Source organism: Callithrix jacchus, chromosome 5 (genome assembly GCF_049354715.1).
Source record: "Callithrix jacchus isolate 240 chromosome 5, calJac240_pri, whole genome shotgun sequence".
NCBI lineage: Eukaryota > Metazoa > Chordata > Mammalia > Primates > Cebidae > Callithrix > Callithrix jacchus.
Window position 1 is genome coordinate 122,459,855 of NC_133506.1, and position 16,279 is coordinate 122,476,133.

Genomic DNA, 16,279 nt, shown 5'->3' on the forward strand with positions numbered 1-16,279 from the left:
TGCCTCCCAGGGGATTTTCGGCAATCTCTGGTGACATTTTTGGTTGTCAGAATGAGTGGGGGTGGCTGAGCATAGTGGCTCATGCCTAAAGTGAACCCAGCACTTTAGGAGGCTGAGGCACGTGGATCATTTGAGGCCAGGAGGTCGAGACCAGACTGACCAACATGGGGAAACCCCATCTCTACTAAAAATATAAAAATTAGCCAAGCGTGGTGGCCCATGCCTGTAATCCCAGCTACTCAGAAGGCTGCAGCAGGAGGTTCACTTGAACCTGGGAAGCGGAGGTTGCAGTGAGACTCCATCTCAAAAAAAAAAAAAAGAGTAAGTGGGGGCCTGGAATGCTACTGGTATCTCATGGATAGAGACCAGCCATGTTACAGAGCATCCTACACCGCCCAGGACAGCCTCTCCTGAACCAAACAAAAGAACAAGTTAGCCCCAAATGCCAATCATACTACAGTTGATTACTTAGTATAAGTAACTAATATATATAGCATACAAGTAACTAATGTATGTATGTATGTATATATAGTATAAATAACTAATCTAAGTAACATACCCTAACAGCAGCCAGCACATGCATAGCAGGTGCTCAACAAATGCTCATTCTGGAAGAATGAGGAGCTGCTATCATCATTGTTGTCATCATTATTATTAAGAACAGATGTGGTTGAGAATCATTCTTAAGAATGGTTGTTCCTTGGGTGCTCATGGCCAATAGGTCATACTGGTGACTTAAAACAGCTTGCTTTTGGTCCAGGCTCTGCCCTCAGGAGCATCCAGAAAAGGCTGCAAACTGCTCATTGCTGAGGCTTCACCAGCCAGGACCAGTCCACGTCATTGAGCCCCCTGAGTACCCTGGTGATACAAGCCTGCTCCTCCCCTCAAGGAGCCTGGCAGGGACCCTCAGTCCTCACCCCCTTCATCACCCCTTCTACTTGCCCCCCACACTAGAAAACTCAGGACCTTGTCCTAGCTGAGCAAGGAATCACCTCCACCAGCCTTTTCAGGGTGATCGCAGTCAAACCCTGCTCCCCCAGGCCTCTCTCAGCCCAGGAGACTAGTGGGTCTGAGTGAATGATGCCATTTTTGCTTCTTTCAAGAAAGGGCAAGAGGAGTGACGGGAATTTTCAGGGAGGCACAGCCAGGCAGGGGATATTCTGTCATTTTGCTGACCTAACAAATTACCATTGACAATTTTAAACAACGAGCTTGACCAGGCCAACCTCTCCTAATGCAGAGGGCACCGTCCATAGAACACACGAAACACCACGTGGCGTGTTCTGAGAGGAGGGTAGAGCAGCATGAAGAGAAAGGAGGCTTTTGCACCAGAGCCTATTTCACCTCTAACAGACTGCCAGAGCCCAACCCAGCCGCAGGCCTGCCACCCACCCTGTATTCACACTGACAATTCCCACTTGAGATTCAGAACTTTCCCTGCCTGAAGCCTGCCCCTTCCCCCTTCCCCCTGGTCCCAAGCCTCTCTTTCTCCCTGGGGCCTTCTTGAGCTCAGCAGCTGGGCCTGTCTCTGCAGAACTGTGAGGCTGGCAAAGTACAATCTTCTTTCTCCTACATTCCCCGAGCTTCTCTTTCCCTCCTCTCTGTTCTGCCTTCTCTTTGTCTCCTCTCCAAGGTCCGGAAAGCTTCTAAAAATGTGATTGGTGCTAAGGTTTAGCAACTGACATAAGACTATGAACCACAGGAATGAATCTCTAATGGTGGGATATTAGGCATCAGATGGCTAGGTTCCGGGTAACATGATGATACTTGGTGGGCAGGGGCTTTCCTGGTGCCCCTGAAGTCACCAGTAGCTGGTCCCAATTCTGCCAGGGAGTAGCACTGGCCCAAAACTCAGAATAAGATGACAGAGCAGACACATGCCAAGTGTCAAAGAGCCGGGAGGCTGGGTGGGGCAGTCCCAGGACACCAATGGCTGGGGGCAGAAGCTGGGGACAGAAGCGCCAGCTGCCCGCGGAGACAGGGCTTGCTGGAGACTGGATTACATCCTCTATCCTCACTTTTTGGGAATCCAAACTCAATCTGTGAGCTAACCTGCTACTAAAATTCACACCATTTCCCCCACCTCTAAGGATGGCATGAGGGAGCCTAGCTACACAGCCTATTCCCTGAAGGCCAATGTCAGAGAGTCAGGCTGGGGGCTGGGGAAAGCAGAAGCCACAACACCAGCCCCAAACCACCTCCAGTAAAATGGACACTGTCATTGGTGACCTTACTTGATTTTCAAAACACCCCGCCAGACCCATCTTACAGATGAGGAAGCTGAGCCTCCAAGCATTCTGTAAGTTGGCCAGTGTCACACAGTCAGGGACCTAGCTGGGTTGGGAGTCCACATTTTCCACAACAATCTAAGGCCAGTATCTTCCAAACAAGTGTGAACAATTCAGCCAGTCTCCCCCTGCACCAAGTCACGGAGACCCAGCTTACAAGCCTGAGGATGGCTGAGCTCCCACAAGCCTGCTGTTGGCTTGTGGGGTCTGGGGTGCAGCCAGCCAGGATGCTGGGGTTCTCACATCACCAACAGTCCCAGACACGGCAGGGCCACCTCTCTATCTCCCGTTGAACTGGACTGCCCAGCCCCTCAGCACATCCACTGCCTTCAGCATGACAAGAGGGAGGAGGTTTGGGGGTGGGGAGGTCTCAGGCAGAAGCACAGATTTCACCCTGCTAGGGATCCTGGGGACCTGGCCCTGAGATGGGTGTCCCCTAGCTACCTCCAGGGGCTACATTAGCAGAGAAGTGAGCAGAGCTAGGGCTTCTCGGGCAGGCAGGAGACTTCAGCATGAGGGGCTGGCCAGAGGGTCTGCAGAGAGGTGCCACCAACCTGCCACTGAGAATGCCTGTGGTCCTGAGATACCCTGAAACCAGGACATCACAGCCAGTCCAAGTCCCACACCAATGGCCAGGCAACCCTGGCTGTTCATTGATCAGGCCCCAGGGTTTGTGGAGATGAGGGGAATGGGTGTGAGGTGGCTGGGAGGGGAAGCCCCATCTTTCATTCCCCAGGACGGATGTGGAGCAGAAGCCATCCTCGGTGACAGCTTGTATGTGACATCTGTCAAATTGAGACAGCTTCCTCTTGGGGATCCTGTCCTGGGTTCTGCTCTAACCCAGTCACTGATAATCCAGTGAAAAGTGGGTGAATCCCCTTCCTTTCTGGGAACAAGGGCTTCCTCAATCACCGGTGTGCCTGGCAAGTGCCGGGGGTAGACCCCAGGGCAGCCTTGGAAGAGCTAGACAGAAGACAAGCTTCTTTCCTCCCCAGCCAGGCTCCTGGAATTATTTCTCAAATCATTTTCAGTCCTAGGAAGTGATAATTTGATTTCACTTTAACATTTTTAACAACCTGCATCTTCATCCACTGCCAAATTAGGATGAGAGCAAAGAGATGGGGTAATCACAGTAAGGAGCTTTGGAGTGGTGGGAAATCCGAATCTGGGGTGTGCCTGTGGGGTGGACAACTCACACTCAGCACCTGCTGCGGGTCCCCATCACACCACCCTGATCACCCCCACCTCTGCTCAGTGGCTCCTGGCAGGGACACCTCCTCAGGAGAAGGAAGTCCCGGGTCCCACAAGCTGGAGAAATGAGGCCACTCTGCCTGTTGTGATGAGCGGGGAGTTGGACCCGCGGAGGCCGACAGCCCAGCGCAACAGGTGATGGTGGGCTTATTCCTTCCTGCATTATCCGGTTAATTCTGCCAGCCCCGCTCAAGTCCGTCGTGAAAAGTCTGCCCTCAGCTTTAGCGTGGGTAAACTGCCGAGAAGCGACTGCAAAGAGGGGGCGTCATCATCTCCCCCGACACATCCTTGGGACAGAGTGATGGACAGACAGACGCACACGCGCCCACAACCGCCCGCGCTACCCACCACCCTGCCCTTCCAGGATGCGCGATCGCGGGGTCTCTCCGGCCCCGACCCCTGGCTGGGCGGTGCTGGGGGTGCAGCCCGGCGCCGCGGCCCAGCACCGGAGGGAGACCGCCCCCAGGGACCCCCAGGATGGAGGAGCTGGTCTCTCCCGGTGTTCCCGGCTCTTACCTCGCTGGAGCGGCCGCGATCCCCTACCCGGGTCCAGTGTCCCTCGCCGGCTGGGTGTGCGGGGCGGGAGGTACCGCGCTAGGTTGCCCCGGACGCCCGTCCCGTCCGGTCAGCCCGAACCGCTCCGCGCCAGTGACCGTGGCCGCCTCCGCCGCCGCAGCTCGAGCCCCGGACCCCGAGAGGGAAGGGCGGGCCGGGGGCGGGGCCGGGGGCGGGGCCTCCCCACCCCTGCACTGCCAGCTGCCGGCGGGGTTTGGGCCCCGGAGGATGAGGTCTTCCAGTCCCGGAAGTGAGCACCTCTGGGGGAAGCACCATCGTGGGGGTGGCAGGTGAAGAGTTGGGGGCTGGCGTGGGAGAGGAGAGGCTTTCAGAGGCCGCATCGGGCTGGGAGGCCCTGCCTGGAGTCAGACCTTCAAATTCCAGCTGCTGGGGCTGCTGCCTCTGCTGTTGCTGCTGCTTTTAAATAAGGATGATAATGATGATGATGACGATAACAGAACAACAATGCCAGCAAGTATTTATTGAGCACTTACTAGTGTAAGCGTTCAATGACCTGTATTGTCATTTAATTCTCGCACAAATCCCAATTTACAGATGTGAAGACTGAGGCACAGGGTGATTAAGTGAGGAGTCTGAGGACAAGCAGCTGGAAAACGGCAGAGCCAGGATTGCAGCTCACGCCTCTCTAGCTGCAAAATCCGAGCCTTCAAAGCCCCACTATGCTTTTGTACTGTGTGGCCTTACGCAATGCGTTTGCCCCACTAAACTGTAAAGTGGAAATGTACGTCCAGTAAAAGGTGACAACCAACATGTAAATATTTCTTCCTTCTTTGGCTTCTAATTTCTTCTTTAGTCACTGGGTCCTGGGCACCCAGTAGGTGCCCCAGAGATGTTTGTTAATCTGTGACTGATTTGAAAGTGGCAGCTGGAACCAGTGTAGTCAGCAGGTTGGATGGCGAACCCAAGGGCGAACTCGTCCTGGCTTGTGCAGCCACGCATCTTTACTGCTTTGAAACGGCCTGGCCGCTATCTTTGTCCGGCACACTTGTGCAGACACTCACAGACCAGCAGCTTCCCTCGAAGGCCTGTAACGTCCTTGCAGACCATGAGGGGTCAAAGATGTGGAGTGTGGAAATATTTGGGGGCAAATATAATGAGACATCAGCAGCGAACATATTTGTTTAAAACTGTAGGGCAGAAACCCTTATGGAAGCGTCTATGTTGTTGAGGTCTTTGTGGAGGACTTTGTCACATGTGAATGCGGCCATGTGGAGCAGGGACAACTGAAGGTTTATGGAAAGGATACACCAGGTGTCTATTCACAGTATTTTAAGCCTATGCAGTTTCCAGCTCTTTCTCCCTTTTCCCACCTACCCCAAGAGTGTTCTTCTTTATCCCCCAGAACACCCGATGGAAAAGCCTCACCCTATATGACAAGTGACCACATCTCCCACCGGATTGAGTGTCCCCATATCTCAAATTCTCAACCCCTATTATCCTCAGACTCTTCCAAATGTGCTAGTTCCTTCTGCATGGATTGCCCTATACCCCACTTGGAAAGCTCCTATACATCCTTCAAGACCTTATTCAGTTTGCTCCCTTTGACCCAGGAATGGATTTCTTCTTCGTCTCTGGGCCCAGGAGCCTCTTGCACAGCTCTCACCAGTATGGCAATGATGAATTTTTACTGTCAATCTCCCTAACTCTGCTAGGACCCTTTAAAAGGAGAAGGTCTGACGCATAGTAGGCACATAGTATTTGCTTAGCGAATGACTGGAAGTTGGACACATGTCCCCAAGATTAAAGCTGCCAAGGAGAAAACCACCAAACAAAACCTCAGAGGGAGTTGGATCAATGAAATGGAAAGATGAAAACAGGGAGATCGCCCAGGAGATGTGCCTTTCTTGAGGTCTGCTGTTCATATTCCCGGCAAAGGCCAGAGAGGCTGGCCTGGGATCCATGCCCTGTGGGTCACCTCTTCAGGCCGTTGCCATGTCCTCCAGCCACTGAAGAGTATGTGTATAGAGTAGGGGGGAGCAGACTGCCTGGTGTCAGAAAAGGGATTGGTGGGAGAGGGGATGTTCTCCCTTGCGAGCTAATTGAGGAATCCCAGAATGTCCACTTGCTCCCTAGATATGCCCCCTTTTTGATCTGTGTGAGCCTATTCTCTGGATCATCTTGCAATTCTTATGAAGAAATAACAGATCAATTGCCTGCAGAAGACATCCTTTAAAAGGGAAGCTAGTGTCCAAGGGTGCCCACAGCCTCCTCCCCAGTCATTCTGCCTAAGGCAAGTGGGGAAGTCCCTACAACATGTGTGGTTGAAAGAACAGCAATTTGGATCTGATGGAATGAGGTCTTCAATCTGACTCTGCCCCTAACTGGCTGTGTGACCTTGGACAAGTTACTTAACCTCTTTTTTTCACTTGTCTATAACCAAAGCTGGCTTCATGGGTCTGAACACCCTGCTCTTAGGAAGGTTCTGTGCCTGGTTTGATGATCTGATTTTGCCATCTCAAAATTTTTAATCGGTTTTCAACAAGGGGTACATCTTAATTGTTTCACCAGACCCACAAAATTGTGTCTCTGGTGTCGGTGATAACACCAACCTCACTGGGTTATGACAGTGAGATTGCATTTGCACAAGGTCTGACACACAGGGAGCTCTCAGCAAAAGTTAATTTCCCTCCCTCTGATCTGACTGTAAATGATAAATAGAAATTCACCAGGTAGACAGAGGGCTGGGAAGGGAGTTTCAGGCAAAGGGGTCATCCTGGGCAAAGACCTGAGAATGTCAAATTTTATTTAGGGAAAGGGAATGGTCTAAGATAGGGTTGGCATGGGAAACGGGGGAGAAAAAACCGAAGAGACAACTGGAGCCAGAGTGGGTGAGGCCTTCCAGTTATTTCAAGGAGCTTGGCCCCCAGGTCCTCAGGTCTGTGATCGGGGACCCTGGGAAGTGAAAGTGGGTGAGCAGTGCCAATAACTGTGTCCCACAGTGGGGCTGCGGACTGGTTCAGATAATGAGACAGGCAGTGGGCGACGTGGGTGGGAGCCCTGCTTGGAGGCTGCCAATACGGTGTGTTTGAAACGCTCACTGTAGACATAATGGGAAAATGCTGTAGGTGTAAAAGCCAACAGCTGTGCTCGGGGACTTGGGGACTCCGGGCCTGATGAATAATGGAGCGGCCCTTCCTCCTCAGGTCTCTTTATCTATCCTTTTAATAATTCATGAATTTCCCATTGGTTGGGGAGTTTCATAAAACCTCAGCTTTCTCTCTGAATTCTGGGCCAATCTGAACAAATCTGATGGCTTCATGCACTAGGTTTTAATGAGAAACACGCATACTTGTGCACATTCTTTGCAGAAGGTGCCTGTGTAGATGACAAGGAAAAGTCCCAGTTATGTCTGGGAGGAGGAAATGTCTTCCAGCCAGGCAGCCTCTTTCTGGTCCCTTGGGGGTGGAGGTGGTGACATGTGTCATTTCCAGGTGGAAGCTTTCAGAGTCACAGAGTGCTTTGCCATGCTCTTCTCCCTGCCTGTGGGATTGTGGAGACAGGTGTCAAGATGGGACTCTGTCATTCTGAACTCCCATGTGATGACAAGGAGTAGAGATTCCTTACTGACCTCTGGCAGCCACATAGCATGAGCTGTGTGTACCTGCTGGTATACACGGACAGGTTTATTTAAGCAAATGAATGTTGCTTCTAGTGTGGAGCAGAAATGGAATCCCAAACTCCAGGTCTAAGTGGTCATCAACACTGATGAGGAACGATCAATGCCAGACCAATCAATACCAGACCCATCAAGGCACCTTCAATCATGGTGGGGAAGGAGAATACCGGAGCTTCTCCGCAGATCCACGTCAAGTTGACATGGGTAGTAGTATCTGAAGATGGGTGGGGTGTGTGTGTGTGTGCATGTCAGGAGGTTGGGGGAGAGGGAAGAGGGCCCCATGAAGTTGGGAGGGGGTGTAGGCAGAAAAACCTGGTCAAGGCCAGAGCAAGAGGAACCAAGCTCACTGTGGAGCTTCCCTGATGGAGGATTGACTAATAATAATCGTATTAATCCCCACTACAGCTAATATCAATTACATGCCACACACTCTGCTAAGCGCTTACCATGTGTTAAGACTTTTAGTTTTCACAACAATCCTCTGAGCTAGGACAATTGCTAGCCCCTATTTCCAGATAAGGATACGGAGGAATAAAGAGGTAATTTGCCCTGCATATGGTCAAATCTAGTGCTCAAAGGAGAATGGCACATTGAGGCTCCATCCACAGCAGCATCACTCATGCCGTGAGCGGGCACAACAGCCGGAATCTTTAGGCCAGCTGTCAAGGCTCAAGCATGCAAGAGCTGGTCTCAGCATGGGACCCAGGGAGCTGTGTCAGAGCCAGGTAGTCTGAAAGGCTGGGCAAACAGGGAAGGTGGAGGTGCCAGTCGCTGGCAAGGATGCGCAAGGAATACTGTGCTTCAGAAAGCAAGAGGCAGATGGATTGTCCATTCTGCTTCATGCAGGAGGCTGGGTCACTAAATCGCACTTCCTGTCCCACCTGGTTGGTGGGGACCTAGAAGGTGGGGCTGTGCTTTTGGGTGCGCTAAACCTCCAGGTGAGATTGTTCACTCGCCTGCTCCTCCTTACTCATGGACTTGGTCCTGTGTTTCTCTCTTTCTCCTAGACTTGACTTTGTGGGTGGGGATGGGGTGGAGCCTGCAGGGACATTGGCCCTACCTCTCCCTGCCCCCCTCTCACTCAGCCCTCTCCACATCCCTCCTTTTTCCACCACCTCTCAGTTCAGTCTGAGCTATTCCCCACAGCCCTCCCAGCTAGCATCCCTCTCCTCTCCAGAGCCCACTAAGGGCCTTATCAAGGCTCAAATGTGGCTTCCTAAGAACCACATTTGTTCCTCATTGAGAGTGCGCAGTCTCCTGTTCTGGATGCATCAGAGTGTGAAGCCTGGGAGAGTTCATTCACACAGCCAGCCGCGTCCCTGCCGGATCACCGAGCAGCCGCTCGGATTCCCACTGGCTGTTCTCCCAGCTGCCCTCCTGGCTCCCCTAAGACCAGCTGTTCATCCTCTGCTTTCATCATTTGTCCCCTTAGTAACTGGATGATTGCTTATAAAACAGTTCCAAGGACAGGGCGCCCATCAACAAAATGAAGACTACTCTCCATTTTGACTGCTGAGAAAGTAACAGGGTGGTAAAGGAAATGACACTGAATAAAAGCGCCAGATGGAGCAGAATACATCAGGAAAGGGGAGAAAAGAAACCTTGGTGGGGAAGGTCCGAAGGCGACCCTGGAAACTGCGCGTAAATGGGTCAGCACCTGGACAGCTCCCCGCAGGGCTAAGGCACCAGGTGGTTCAGGAAGAAGCTTTGTAAGAGATGATTACAGCCTTAGAAGACCCAGACTTTTCCTTACTGAACCCCATAAAACTCTAGTGACTCGTGCCCATGGGCCTCAGGGAGATACAAATCTCATCTGATCTGTTCATCTGTGCTGATGTCAGCACGGATTCACATGGGCTATGGTGTTACTCTTGCGCAGTTCCTTAGAGAACTTCTGGACGCTCAGCCCATGAGAAGTGGCTGCGGTGGCCGTCGGCTCAGCAGGTTTCTGGATGGTTCCAAGGGAAGGGAGGTCAAGTGGCTGCCGCCTTCCGCAGGGCACACTGCACAGGGCAGACATCAGTGGCATGGTGAGGGGAGGGCCCCCAAAACAAAGCCAAGGGCCCTGGAGGGTAGGGACAGGGATAGGAGTGAGGAGAAAAGGAGGCCAGGAAATGAGAGCATTTCCATGTATTTCAGAACAAAGAAAGCAGGACCAGGCTCATGCCACCTCCCCAATTTCCTGGCTCCTGGGATGACAGAAAATAACAGCTTAAATAGCCATTTCCTAGCTTTGAAGTTAATGGCGGGGGGCGGGGGGAAGCTTTGAAAGAGTGGTTTTCTAGGCAGGCAGCATCTGGGAAGGAAGCAGTGTATGCCATTGAGGTGCCAGCTAGCAGGGATGGGGGCCGGAAGTGTCCCCTCCAGCCATGATGGTGTCTTCCAGCCACAGGTCTCAAGGGCCAGCTGCCATCCCAGGCTGGGTCAAACCCCACCTTCAGTCAGTGAGTAAGGCTTGAGAAAAGGGTGATTCTATGGGTACTTTCTGTGCGGCCATCTGCAGTTTGGACCAAAAGCATTGCAATTGTTCCTATTCCTCTTCTAGGAATCTAATTATCAATATTAATCTCATTGCAACCTCTGCTTCCTGGGTTCAAGCAATCCTCCTTCCTCAGCCTCCCAAGTAGCTGGGACTATAGGTGCATGCCACCACACCCAGCTAATTTTTAAATATATTTAAGTAGAAACAGGTTTTTACCATGTTGCCCAGGCTGGTCTCGAACTCTTGAGCTCAGGCAATCCACCTGCCTCGGCCTCCCGAAATGCTGGGGTTACAGGCCACCATGCCCGGCCAAAATTAACCTTTTAAATTGAACAACTCAGTGGCATTTAGTACATTCACAGTGTGGTGCAACTACGTCTCTATCTGGTTCCAAAACACTTTATCCCAAAAGGAAAATCATGCTCCTTAAGCAGTTATTGCCCATTCTTCCCTGGCAACCACCAATTTGCTTTCTGTGTCTATGGGAGTTCATTATTCTGAATATTTCATGTAAGGAGGATGGCTTCATACATAACCCTTTGTATCTGGCTTCTTTCACTTAGCATAAGTTTCTGAGGTTCATTCACATTGTAGCATGCATCAGTACCTCATTCCTTTTTTAATGATTGATTAATATTCCTGTGTGTGTGTGTGTGTGTGTGTGTGTGTGTCTGTCACAATTTGTTTACCCATTCGTCCACTGATGAACGTTTGAGTTGTTCCACCTTTTAGCTATTGTGAATAGTGTTGCTGTGAAATTGGTGCACGTACACTTGTTTGAACACCCGTTTGTACTTCTCTTGGGGATATATGTTGAAGGCTGTTGACCATAGTGACTGCATCCTGACAGACATGTGTGAAGGTTCCAATGTCTTCACATTCTCACCAACACTTGTTATTTTCCTTGGTTGGTTGTTTTTTGGGATTCTGGCCATCCTAGTGGGTGTGGAGCCTATGACATTGGTTTTGTGCAAGCAGCCTGAGGAAATGGCAAGGGATGGTGAGCTCTGAGGTAGGGAATGGCCATTGCTGAAATCCAAGCAATGTTGCTTTGTCACAGGCTCCAGCTGTCTGCAACCATGAGTGTGTGCCTTCGAGTCAGCAAGCAACAGTCCCAGGGAAGGCTCACCAAGGATTAGGAGCATGTGCCTTGGAACCAGCAAAAATATGTAGGTTTCATCTGAGCTTGGTTCTAGGAAGGGAGACCCTCTCTAAGCATGGCAAATAGGCCTCTCAGAAAAGGACCTGCTCCGGTTATCTGGAAACCTCTAGCTTCTGGAAGCCTCAATGAAGGTTGACATATTGTTCAGCCATCACTTGTGAAGATCAGAGATTCTGTTCCCACAGAGGGATAGAAAAGATTCCCAGCTCCTCAACCACCACCATCTACTGGGAAGTGCCTAAAGTTTCCTGTCAGTTGGTTTTACAGGAGAAAGTTTAGCACAGGCTGCGTTCCTGACCTTGTTCAAGACGATGACTTATGAATGGCCCCTGGGTTGAGAGGACAAGGCTGCTTGTGGCAGGAGGGATGGGTTTGGGAGCTTTGGTCACAGGGACGCAGTGCCTCTGCCTACTTGGAACTCAATGATGGAACAGTCCCAGGGGAGGCTCACCAAGGATTAGGGGCAGGTGCCTTGGAGTCAGCTGGGTCTCAAGTTGAATCCATCTTTGCCACTATAGCCAAAGACCGTTGGTAAGTTACTTGATCCCTGTAAGTTTTGGACTTATCATTTGAAAAGCTGACATAATGCTTCTAATACCCACCTTGAGAGGCTGTTGAGAGAATGAAGGAGACGCTATATTCAAAGCGTGCAGCACAAGGCCTGGCCCGAAGAAGCAAATGATTACTGCTACCATTCAGGTTTTAATGCATGTTCAATTCTGAATCCTTGCGGGGAGGGTCATATTTCTAGATCATTCACAATCGTCTGCTGAACTACCAGGCTCCTTCCTGGAAGCAGGTATTGACAGTGCACGATCACAGGAGAGGCGGGAAGGAATAGATAAGGAAGAACATTTTCTGGGCACTGTTGATGTACCTGGTAATGAGTCACCTGGGCACGCCAAGGCCCCTCTGTAGCCCCCCAGGGGGAAGAAGGTGGGTGCCACCCTACCCAAAAAGGGAAGGTGGGGGATACTAGCTTAGGTCTCTCCTGGTCAGGTGTCTACTGTGAGTCTGTGGGCATTGCTCAGTGCCAGCCCCTGTGGCCATAGTCAAAGGTCCTGGCCTGGGTCCGGCCCCTTCCAGGTCTTCCCTAAACCTCTTGAGTGCTGGACTCTGCAGTGGGGTCAAGCAGTTCTTCCACTGATAGCTCAAGACAACCTCAGAGGAGCAGGAGATATGACCTCTAACTCCTGCCTTTATTCCCATGGGTAGGGGAGGGGTGGAGAACCCCAGCTTTCCCCATGGGATGGCAGTGGCAGCCCCAGGGATGAAGGACAAAACTTAGTGCCTCGGTCTCATCATGGTTTCTCAACCTCAGGACTCTTTTTTTGTTTTGAGACACGATCTCACTCTGACACTCAGGCTAGAGTGCAGCGATACAATCTTCGCTCACTGCGGCCTTGACCTCCTGGGCTCAGGTGATCCTCCCACCTCAGCCTCTTGAGTAGCTGAGACTACAGGCATGCACCACTATACCAGCTAATCTTTATGTATTTTTAGTAGAGGTGAGGTTTCATCAAAGCTGGTCTCAAGCTCCCGGCCTCAAGCAATCTGCCTGCCTCAGCCTCTCAAAGTGCTGGGATTATAGGCATGAGTCACCGTGCCCAGCCCAACCTTAAACTATGGATGTATCATTGGTGGGGGGGTGGCTCTGCCCTGTTCACTGCAGGATGTTTAGCAGCAGCTCTGGCCCCTGCCCCTCTACATGCCAGTAATACACCTTTCCTACTGTGACAACCAAAAATATCTCCAGATGTTGCCAAAGGTTGGTAAATTGCCAAAATTACCACTGGTTGAAAACCACTGGGCTAGATGTTAACTGAGACTTTTCCACCCACACATCTATCTGCTGGCTTCAAAGCAGGTGGGGGTGGGGGTATGGCCCTACTGATATGGGAAAAAACTCCCCTGGATCTGAATCCTGGTGAATTTCCCTACTAGTGACAGACACAGGCCCCTGCCCCTTTTTTAGTTAAGAGGAAACCGTCTCACTCCAGCAAGTCCTCATTTTCCACCAAGGACACTATGGTCTGGTGTCACATGAGGACTGAGCCTTGCTCCTCTTACCATGCTTCCGGTAAAACAGCAGGTTAGTCCCTACCATACTCATGGAGTGGCCCTGTCCCTCCAGGCCTCACTTTCCTTACAAAGACCCCACAGTTACTAGCAATGGCCATCCCCAGAGAGATGCCTATGGAACTCCTAAATGGCCTCTGAGAGAATGGGCTAGAGGAGGTCATCTCACCCTGCATCCATGTTGGGCAGATCACTCATCTTTTCTTTGTTGTTCCAGTGAGCATATTAAAGATCAGAGAAATTAAATGCACTCACAGAGAGTCAATCAGTGAGTTTAAGACTAAACTGGAATTAATTCATTCAACACACCTAGCATGTCCTGGTGGGTGGGGATGACCCAGCTACAATCTCCCCACTGCAGATGCAGGTGTTCCTGAACTGTACCCCCGCTTGGTTCTCCGGGGGCATGGCTGTCATTTTGGGGGTTGGGAGACTTGGATGGTCTCCCATGGAGACACCAGTCCCTGCATGTCATAGCAGGGATTCTAGAAACAACCTTGGGGAAAAAGGAAAATATTTCTCCCCCTTCTTGAGGGGTCCTTCACAGCCCCATTTTGTCCATTCCCATAGGTGGCCTCCTGCCTGTCCTGTGACTCAGTCTCTTTAGGCCTCAAGATTAGAAAGCCATTAACTGGGCCGGGTGCAGTGGCTCACACCTGTAATCCCTGAACTTTGGGAGGCCAAGGCGGGTGGGTCACCTGAGGTCAGGAGTTCGAGACCACCCTGGCCAACATGATGAGACACCCCATCTCTACTAGAAATACAAAAAATTATCTGGGTATGGGGACACATGCCTGTAGTCCCAGCTACTCAGGAGGCTGAGGCAGGAGAATCACTTGAACCTGGGAGGCGGAGGTTTCAGTGAGCCGAGATCGTGCCACTGCACTCCAGCCTCCAGCCTGGGCAACAAGAGCAAAAACTTTGTCTCAAAAAAAAAAAAAAAAAGGAAAGCCATTGAGTGTCCAGGTGAGCTTTAACCCAGAAGCACACCTGGGCCTGAAGGATGAGATTAGAGCTATTTGCTCCCCTGGGGACATTTGCCTAATGTCCACAGACACTGTGGGAGGAATTATCACTGGCATCTAGTGGGTAGAGGCCAGGGATGCTGTTAAATATTCTCTAAGGCACAGGACAGCCTCCCACAATAAAGAACACTGCAGCCCCAAATGTCAACAGTGTCAACCTTGAGAGGCCCTGACATAGATACAATATCAGAGTCATAAGCTTAGAGCAGGGGACGGGCATCTCCTAAAAGGTAAGGTGAGGGGAGGTGGCTCTTAAGGTCAGGGCTCTTACCAGAAGCAGTGAGGCCACTTGCCAGGTGACCCCACAGCTGCTTTGGGTGGTCCTGGCTCATGGCCATGACCCTGGCAGAGTTAATGGCTCTCTCTGCACTTTTGCACCTGTCCTGGTTTGGACAGTTAGTTATATGGTCACCCTACTGACAGGTGAGGACAGCATCCACTCCCTGTGTGGGCTAAAGCTCATGGACGAGGGGACAGTGTTCTGCTCTTTTGGAACTGCAGCAAAACCTGGGGACACCAGGCTTTGAGTACCAGGTACCTTGAGGAAGGCATTGGAACCTTCACAGGCACAGAAATCACGTGGGGCCATTGGAACCAACTCCCCAAACAATTACTCAGCATTTTGTTTAGTTTAATAAAATTTTCCCAGCATCTCCCCTCTGGCCTTTCATCTTCCCTCCATGGTTATTGGGTTTTGTTCTGTTTTGCTTTGCTATAAACTGTTCCTGCCACAGCAGCGGTTTTTTATCCAGTGTCCCCTGGGTAAAGCTCTCTGGAGAAAACACACAGAGTGATGCCATCTCCTATTTGAGAAGCCCTTGGGAGGTCTTTGAGGTCGAGCTGATCTCCCTTGGGCCTGCCCCAACCCAGTTAATTCCCACAGGACTTTTGGAGGCCAAGAATAGGTCCTCAGAGTCCTCACTTGTGTCTCATTGTGTCTCCCATGCTCTGCCTAAACCAGCCACTGGCAAGGAGAATGAAATTTTCACAATGAGCTTACTACACCTAGGGGCATCCATGCTCTGGGGCCCTGGAGGACCCAGGGAGGGCATGGATACCCCAAATCAGCCCTGAACTGGAGTTCTATTAGGAAACATTTAGGCTCTTTCCAATGACCTGTGAAGTAGATACAGCAGTTAAAGCATCCACTGCCCCAGCCCTTCTCAGAGGGGACCTCCCTTTGTTCATCTCTTTAATGACAGGGTGGGCACAGTGGCCCTGTTTTGCATCAAACAGCCTACTCCTCTCTTCCATGGATGAATGGACCAGACATGGGACCCTGACCCCTGGACAGTCAAGCCAGCCAACTTGTCAGTGACTGATGACATAGCTGGACACACACATGCACCAGGCCATAGAAGTCCCTCCCTCAGGGCAAAAGTACCAAGTGAGACCCACTCACCAAGGGACACTGTTGTGAAAAGCATGAGCAGAGGCTGAGGAGGGGCCAGAAGATGTTGTGGTTGGTTGACATTTTGAGAAAATGGGCAGGCTGGGGAGGGAGAAACACACTGGGAGGTCAGAGGTTATATCCTGTGTGCTTCCATTTATATCACGCTCCTCAAATGACAAAATTACAGTGATGGGGAACAGAGCTGTGGTTGCCAAGAGCTATTGTGGGGGGTGAGGCATGATGACAAAGGGGTGGCATAGGTGAATTTCTTTCTGGATGGAAAAGTTCTGGATCTTGATTATGGTGGTGGTTTCATGAATCCATACGTATAATTTCATAGGCACATACACACACACACACACACACACACACACACACACACAATAAGTGTATGATGAATGGAAACC

The 16,279-nt window shown here is 51.1% G+C and overlaps 1 protein-coding gene across 4 annotated transcripts in view; it reads right to left on the reverse strand.

The window, feature by feature from the left end:
- The window catches only part of CACNG5 (calcium voltage-gated channel auxiliary subunit gamma 5), a 57,823-nt gene extending 53,598 nt beyond the window's left edge, over nucleotides 1-4,225 (reverse strand). For all 4 annotated transcript variants that reach the window (XM_035301591.3, XM_078374472.1, XM_035301588.3 and 1 more), the window contains exon 1: nucleotides 4,056-4,225. The gene's annotated coding sequence lies outside the window, so the exon portion shown is untranslated. The remainder of the gene's footprint in view (nucleotides 1-4,055) is intronic.
- Nucleotides 4,226-16,279: the final 12,054 nt, after the last annotated feature.